Raw genomic sequence first — 9,376 nt, forward strand, 5'->3', positions numbered from 1 at the left:
GGTATGACACACTGACGCTGCAGGTCGGCGTCTTCTTCACCGATCTGACGCATATCGCGCAAGGTGTCCCGGGAGTTGGTTCGAAACTTCGAACGTTTCAAAGTCAATCGTCGATTGGCACGTATTCTACTGATATATTAAATCGTTTCAGGGGCCTGTTTACTAAATAATGATAAATGAAACTTAGAAAACTTGTAAGAACAAACTGGCCCAAAAATTGCGCAAATTTGCAATAAGTTTACGCTGCTAGAGTCTGGTTCCGGTAGGCGTTCTACGAGTGATTTTATTGCGCTCAAGGACGTTCTATTTCCGAACTATTTGAAACCTGAAATTACGCGAACACAAATTTGAATATCGGTATTATGTGTTAGTTTCTGTTCTGTAAAAGATTAACTTATGTATGACAATAATATTTCACTCACTGAACAATATTTCACTAAAATATGTGATTAAAAGGCAACTTAAATTGTAAAAAGCAGTATCAAGTTCCATGTATAAACACTTGTGTAAAGAGGCGGCGGAGCGCTATTTTAGTCAAAATCGGCTAGTAAGGCGTCATATGACAAAGGTCCGTGCTGGGACAGCGCTTCCTGTGATGACACAACGGGGTATGACACCGTTGTGTCGTCCCAGGTGTAGAAGACGCCGGCCTGCAGCGTGTCACCAATCTGGTGTGGTGCCCGCATACACGTATGACATGACAATTGCATTCAATTGTCTATGTCAATACGTGTTAACTTTCCCATGCTTATTACTTTAATGTTCACATTCCTACACCTATATGTGATATCTAATGTATTGTTTAAAGCCTAAACCATGTTGACACTTTTATACACGCCGTGTCAATCGTCACCATGACTGTCTAGCACTCCTTATTTGGCATGTTAGTAAGTTCTAACCAATCACGTTGACTTGTGCTAGGCGTCGTAGTGACGTCACGATATCACGTGGTTTCACTTATAAATAGGGGGACTGATGAGAAAGAGGGAGCTGAGGTTATACGGGGGCGGAGGTTATACGGGAGGTCTGTCTCTAGGCGTGGCTGTAAAGCCATCGCCTGGAAACCAAATTTACACTTCACTGTATTATCACTGTATCTGATGTCTCCACGAATAAATATCCTGATTGTATCACCACTACCCTCAACAGTTCAATATATGAGTCTGTTACATGGTGTCATGGTGACGATTGACACGGCGTGTATAAAAGTGTCAACATGGTTTAGGCTTTAAACAATACATTAGATATCACATATAGGTGTAGGAATGTGAACATTAAAGTAATAAGCATGGGAAAGTTAACACGTATTGACATAGACAATTGAATGCAATTGTCATGTCATACGTGTACGCGGGCACTACACCAGATTGGTGACACTGTCCCTTCCAACGAAAAATGAAAATGTCCCCATTTTCGTAATATCAAATCATACGCTAGGAAAAAAATAACAGAAATATTGATAGAAAAATATTTACAAATACAAATAAACAAATCGAATCTTATTCAAATACAATGTAGAAACGAAGAAGCCATGGCAGTATACGCACAACAATAGAACAATCAAATCATGGTCAGTACAATAGAAGGTGTCTTTCATTCTAATTCTTATTTTGCTAATTCCCTTTGTTCAGGTAGATTAATTCTTACATCGTTAATCATGTCTTAACTATATTTCTTTCTGCTCCGTATGCTTAGTTTGTGTTATCTTAGAGAAAATTAAAAAAAACATGCCTCAGTGGTACAATATTTAATAGAACTTAAAAAAAAAGAAAAAAAAAGCGAGTTAGGTTATCCAGGTAACCGAATGTGACTCACTTCCGTAGCAAACAAACAGTAGTTACAAATCTCTGAGATATGCCACTGAGCAGCGATGGCCTAGTCTGAATTCGACGTGGCATTTGTATTATTCGGTGTTTGTTGCCATAAAATAAAATTTAAAATAACGATATTTCTCAAATTTCAAACAAATCTAGCCTAGGATTTAAAATTCACTTCATTCGGTTCGTGTTTTCTATTGGTTGTAAAATACCATGGCAACTGGTTTTTGCATGTTCAAAACAAGAATCCTTAAAGTACATATGTGGCTAACAATTACGTAAAGAAAAAAATCACAAATAAAATAGTAAAGTAATATAAAAACATAAAAACTCGACTTATTGACAATAAAATAACCAGAAAATGGATGTGTCTGTGCCAAAAATAAATACACACACAATGAACATCATATAATGTGCTCAACGTGTTATTCCTCTCCGAAAAAAAAAACAAGACGGAGCATGTCAAATTAAGTGTGTCACAATTGTGGGCATAATACGTGTACTAACGAGATCAAACTTGTGCTCAGTATAATATTGCGTGAATCGAAATCCTGAATAAGTTGGTGCCAACATTATTTACACACACAATGAACATAATGAAATGTGCTCAACGAGATGTTCACCGCAAAACAAAACGGAGCATGTCAAATTACATTTTGTTACAATCGGGTGCATAATTATACAGAAATCACTGTGCTCAACAAGAACAATTCGCAAAATCTTGGAGCATTCACAATAATTAATGTTTTATGGCTGACCTATATAGCAGAATGAGTCAGTGATATAAAAGACAGTCAATGCGAGTAGAAGAAAACAAATAGATACCCAAAACCATACCTTGTGCAAATGATCTGAAAAGTGTAGTTGTGCTAGAATAGGAAAGTTGCGTCTAAAAAGAGTTTATATACAAAAGTTCATATGAGTCATTGAATGCGTTGTCAAAGTCTTCAGTTGAACTCACATCTGCGCGTTTCTGTACTTCTCAGTGGTTGAGTTTTTCTTGTGACATCGGCAGGATCGTTGTCATCAAGTTGTTTGGTTGGTTGGTTGCCTCCCGTGCAGTCACATATGGTTAGCTTTGGTTGCAGTATTTTACGGGTTGGCTTCGCTGAAGTTGTGTCGCTCTGGTCGTGGGTAGTTCGATGATGTCTGTTTTCCTGTCTTGTCGTTCCACCTCAAGTTTAGCGATGTCATTTATGTCGTTGCTTCGCTGTTAACGTCTTTGATCACGCCAAGTACAAAGTAGCTTTCCACCAACTGCATTGCGCGTCTTGTCTTGTAGGGAATAACTCGCTAGCTTCTGTGAAGGCACCGTCAGCCGCACCGATTTCAGCTGATTTCGGACCGTTTGATTCTAACACCATGTAACAGACTCATATATTGAACTGTTGAGGGTAGTGGTGATACAATCAGGATATTTATTCGTGGAGACATCAGATACAGTGATAATACAGTGAAGTGTAAACTTGGTTTCCAGGCGATGGCTTTACAGCCACGTCTAGAGACAGACCTCCCGTATAACCTCCGCCCCCGTATAACCTCAGCTCCCTCTTTCTCATCAGTCCCCCTATTTATAAGTGAAACCACGTGATATCGTGACGTCACTACGACGCCTAGCACAAGTCAACGTGATTGGTTAGAACTTACTAACATGCCAAATAAGGAGTGCTAGACAGTCATGGTGACGATTGACACGGCGTGTATAAAAGTGTCAACATGGTTTAGGCTTTAAACAATACATTAGATATCACATATAGGTGTAGGAATGTGAACATTAAAGTAATAAGCATGGGAAAGTTAACACGTATTGACATAGACAATTGAATGCAATTGTCATATCATACGTGTATGCGGGCACCACACCAGATTGGTGACAAGCGTCAATGGGTATGACACGACTCAAACTGACCAGTGGGTGATCGCCATATACGTGACCTGCAATTTTTTTTCAATGCTCGTTCCATGGAATACGTGTACCATGCTCTTCTTAGCATTATTATGCATGTCTGCCTTTTATAAAAGAAGGTACACACCATGTTTAATCATTAAAAAACATAATTCACTAATCTGGGCTCAATATTGAATATTTGCTGTGAAATGCAGAACCTTTAATAATCGCTGTTGTGCGGTCACTCATGATGCATCGCTGTCACTAGATGCGTAGCTGCCGTTCACTGCATATATTTGAAGTTAGTTCAATGACGGGCAAAATAAGCTTATCGGAAATAAAACAATGGTATACCCTCGCACTACTGCAGCTCCTTGTGCGTTGTTCGCAACCAACTTCCCGGGTGACTCTGATTTAGAACAATATTTGTATAGCCGGCGTCAGGGTGCGATAACTCAAAATCATGCAACATTTTCAATATGTTCTTGAAAAATTTGGTTTATGTCTGTATTCATAAATATTTCTCAAAACCATCACATAAAATTACGTACTATTTTACACTAAAATTATGATGATGTAGTTATTTGGCACTCGGCCGTCAGCTACGAACACCGTAAATAATATTCGCGAACGAGAAGTCTGGTACGCGGTGTGTCCGAACATGGAATGCGCTGTGCCATACCCCGTCTCAATTTCCTTCACAGAGGCCTTTACGCTATACGCAACAGTGCCTTTACCACAGGCAGCCTTCAATTTTGTGGCCAATCACCCCACTACGCACGGCCATTTTTTCCGTTGTTTCATTTGAAACCAAACTACAAAAAGTGGAAAAAACGTATGTGACATCCGAACTATTCATTAATGTCAGACTTCAGTAAAAACGTAAATTTGAACCATTTTATCACGGACTATATTTTGCAAGGTAATGTTATAGTAGTGAAATGGCGCATGTGATACTTTGAGGAAACAACGTTCTGTTAACGAATAGAGTTGGGAAAATATTAAAGACTAATTTCACTGAAAGGGGTTTACTAACATTTCTGTTCATCTTTTATTCTGGTGAATATTTCAATACTATTTCTGGCTTGAACGGGTTCGATTTTCCGCGTTTAACAGCAATAGAACACAAATGTTCTAGTAAGTTTATAAAGTTAGTCATTAATTGTACAATCTAATGGTTTGGCATCTAGGAAAAGATTGCCCTTTTCTAACGCAAGTCATGTATATTTCAGTCTAATTAACTGCACATTTTATTCGGAGTCATGGCGTTAAACGTCTTATTAAAGTGATTAAAGTACGAAGTAACTTGCGCATAACTTTGTTAACCGACAGGGACTTGTAGTTCGAACATATTCGAATATGCAAATGAGTTCTATTCAAAGCTGCTTTGTGCAGTGATGATAAGTAACGCATGTCGAACTGTGCGGAGTTCGACCCCATCTATTTATAGTTTGGCGGAATTTCTTATTTATAGCGAAACACAGACGCGCACGCAATCGTGAAATGGAAGCACGCAGAATTCTTCGATGGCGACGCTGTTAAATATGTTTTGCAACTCTCATGTACTCATGTGCTATTGATAATTTACGACTTTCTCAATTTATCTAATGTGTGTCAAATTGGTAAGGAAATTAAATATAGACATAATGGCGTAGTGTGTAGTTTGTATGTATATTTAATACGAATAAAAATGTATTATTTTTTAAATCTTTAAAAGCAGAATGTATCACTGATACAACACTTCTGCCTAACGCTCTTGGTTTTACTATATTCTAATGACACGACCGAAATCAGTTTTAACGGCATGCCTTCCATCCATATACGTCATTATGGCGTTACAGAATTGTTCGTCACTAGAGGGCGCCATTTATAGAAATAGTGTATTGATAAATCTCAATATGCAGAACAATCTTTCCTTACCATATCGTCTTGCTAGAAAGTGATTGCAAAGTTGTGCAACGTTAGGGCAAAGTTGATAGATGTATTTGTATGTATGACCAGGAGAAAGCAGCCTATAAATGTTCACATGAGCTGACTGTAAAATGTTGAAAACACAACGTGCAAAGTTGGAAAAATCGAATGAAATGTTGGCGGAGTTGCTTGTATATTTAACCTAAGTCATTGTCATGACAACCCCGCAGTTATATTTTGAAAACATTAAGTAATTGCATCGAGTATGCCTCATATAAGCAAATTATCACAACAGCCAACCGAAAAATCGACAACAAACTGCTTATAAAGTTGTGAAAAGCGATTGCAAAGTAGGTAGTTTCATTCGGGATTGTTACCTGTCATATCATATTAACAAGTCCCATGCTTAAAAGTTCGAAAATGTGAATACAAATTTTCTAAATGACCGTTAAATAACCGTAGTGTTACTCCGAGTTTGTAAATGTCATAGGTTAATTCCAGAAGAAATTTGTGCCAGCAATATCGATTTAAAATATCTGAAAACATGAAATAGCCGCCAATTCGGCTTAATTTCAAATAATTCATGCAGCTGTGAGGTTGGGTGACCGACAAATGTTTAAATTAAAGCACAATCGGGCGTGGTTAGTACTTGCATGGGAGACTCCAGTAGTAAACAAGCATTGAATTTTCGTTTTCATCACACACATGGACGATATAGAAAGCAACGTTCCTGCTGTCTTTCTCACTGTGTTATCAATTATTTATACTGCAAAATCGTGCAATTTGTGTAACTATTTTAATTAATGGAAAGTTTTCAAATTCCTTCTCATTTTCAAGAACAAGTTATCGATGCTGTCGGCACGTAGTGGGTTTTAAGCTGTTAAAACACCGTGCAAAGTTGTTCAAAGTTGTGCAAAGTTATGGCAAAGTTGATAGATGTATTTGTATATATGAGCTTAGTTGTTGGTATATAAAAACGCGTAGTTGTAAAGTCGACAATTTTAATAAAAGCCAGGAGAACGCAGCCTATAAATGTTCACATGAGCTGACTGTAATATGTTATAAAACAACGTGCAAAGTTTGAAAAATCGAAGGAAATGTTGGTGGAGTTGCTTGTATATTTAACCTAAGTTTTTGTCATGACAACCCAGCAGTTAAATTTCGAAAACATTAAGTAATTGTATCGAGAATGCCTCATATATAAGTAGATTATCACAACAGCCAACCGAAAAATCGACAACAAACTGCTTACAAAGTTGTGAAAAGCGATTGCAAAGTAGGTAGTTTCATTCCGGATTGTTACCTGTGATATCATATTAACAAGTCCCATAGTTAAAAGTTCGTAAATGTGAATAAAAATGTCCTAAATGACCGTTAAATAACCGTAGTGTTACTCCGAGTATGTAGAGGTCATAGGTCAATTCTAGAAGGTATTTGTTCCAGCGATATCGATTTAAAACATCTGAAAACATGAAATAGCCGCCAATTCGGCTTAATTTCAAATAATGTATGCAGCTGTGTGGTTGGGTGACAGACAAATGTTTGAAGTAAATCACAATCGGGCGTGGTTAGCACTTGCATGGGATACTTCCGTAGTAAACAAGCGTTGAATTTTATTTTTCATCACACACATGGACAATATATAAAGCAACGTTCCTGCTATCTTTCTTATTGTGATATAAATTATTTATAGTGCAAAATCGTGCAATTTTTGTAAATATTTTAATTAATGGAAAGTTTTCAAATTCCTTCTAATTTTCAAGAACAAGTTATCGATGCTGTCGGCACGTAGTGGGTTTTAAGCTGTTAAAACACTGTGCAAAGTTGTTCAAAGTTGTGCAAAGTTATGACAAAGTTGATAGATGTATTTGTATATATGAGCTAAGTTGTTGGTGTCTAAAAACGCGCAGTTGTAAAGTCGACAAATTTAATAAAAGCCAGGTGAACGCAGCCTATAAATGTTCACATGAGCTGACTGTAATATGTTAGAAAACAACGTGCAAAGTTTGAAAAATCGAAGGAAATGTTGGTGGAGTTGCTTGTATATTTAACCTAAGTCTTTGTCATGACAACCCAGCAGTTAAATTTCGAAAACATTAAGTAATTGTTACGAGAATGCCTCATATATAAGTAGATTATCACAACAGCCAACCGAAAAATCGACAACAAACTGCTTACAAAGTTGTGAAAAGCGATTGCAAAGTAGGTAGTTTCATTCCGGATTGTAACCTGTGATATCATATTAACAAGTCCCATAGTTAAAAGTTCGTAAATGTGAATAAAAATGTCCTAAATGACCGTTAAATAACCGTAGTGGTACTCCGAGTATGTAGTGGTCATAGGTCAATTCTTGAAGGTATTTGTGCCAGCGATATCGATTTAAAACATCTGAAAACATGAAATAGCGGCCAATTCGGCTTAGTTTCAAATAATTTGTGTAGCTGTGTTGTTGGGTGACCGACAAATGTTTGAAGTAAAGCGCAATCGGGCGTGGTTAGCACTTGCATGGGAGACTTCCGTAGTAAACAAGCATTGAATTTTGTTTTTCATCGCTTACATGGACAATATATAAAGCAACGTTCCTGCTATCTTTCTTACTGTGATATCAATTATTTATGGTGCAAAATCGTGCAATTTTTGTAACAATTTTAATTAATGGAAAGTTTTCAAATTCCTTCTAATTTTCAAGAACAAGTTATCGATGCTGTCGGCACATAGTTGGTTTTAAGCTGTTAAAACACCGTGCAAAGTTGTTCAAAGTTGTGCAAAGTTATGGCAAAGTTGATAGATGTATTTGTATATATGAGCTTAGTTGTTGGTATATAAAAACGCGCAGTTGTAAAGTCGACAATTTTAATAAAAGCCAGGAGAACGCAGCCTATAAATGTTCACATGAGCTGACTGTAATATGTTAGAAAACAACGTGCAAAGTTTGAAAAATCGAAGGAAATGTTGGTGGAGTTGCTTGTATATTTAACCTAAGTTTTTGTCATGACAACCCAGCAGTTAAATTTCGAAAACATTAAGTAATTGTATCGAGAATGCCTCATATATAAGTAGATTATCACAACAGCCAACCGAAAAATCGACAACAAACTGCTTACAAAGTTGTGAAAAGCGATTGCAAAGTAGGTAGTTTCATTCCGGATTGTTACCTGTGATATCATATTAACAAGTCCCATAGTTAAAAGTTCGTAAATGTGAATAAAAATGTCCTAAATGACCGTTAAATAACCGTAGTGTTACTCCGAGTATGTAGAGGTCATAGGTCAATTCTAGAAGGTATTTGTTCCAGCGATATCGATTTAAAACATCTGAAAACATGAAATAGCCGCCAATTCGGCTTAATTTCAAATAATTTGTATAGCTGTGTTGTTGGGTGACCGACAAATGTTTAAAGTAAAGCGCAATCGGGCGTGGTTAGCACTTGCATGGGAGACTTCCGTAGTAAACAAGCGTTGAATTTTGTTTTTCATCGCATACATGGACAATATATAAAGCAACGTTCCTGCTGTCTTTCTTACTGTGATATCAATTATTTATAGTGCAAAATCTTGCAATTTTTGTAACTATTTTAATTAATGGAAAGTTTTCAAATTCCTTCTAATTTTCAAGAACAAGTTATCGATGCTGTCGGCACGTAGTGGGTTTTAAGCTGTTAAAACACCGTGCAAACTTGTTCAAAGTTGTGCAAAGTTATGGCAAAGTTGATAGATGTATTTGTATATATGAGCTTAGTTGTTGGTATATAAAAACGCGC

Source organism: Saccoglossus kowalevskii, chromosome 18 (assembly GCF_978046115.1).
Source record: "Saccoglossus kowalevskii chromosome 18, keSacKowa6.1, whole genome shotgun sequence".
Lineage (NCBI taxonomy): Eukaryota > Metazoa > Hemichordata > Enteropneusta > Harrimaniidae > Saccoglossus > Saccoglossus kowalevskii.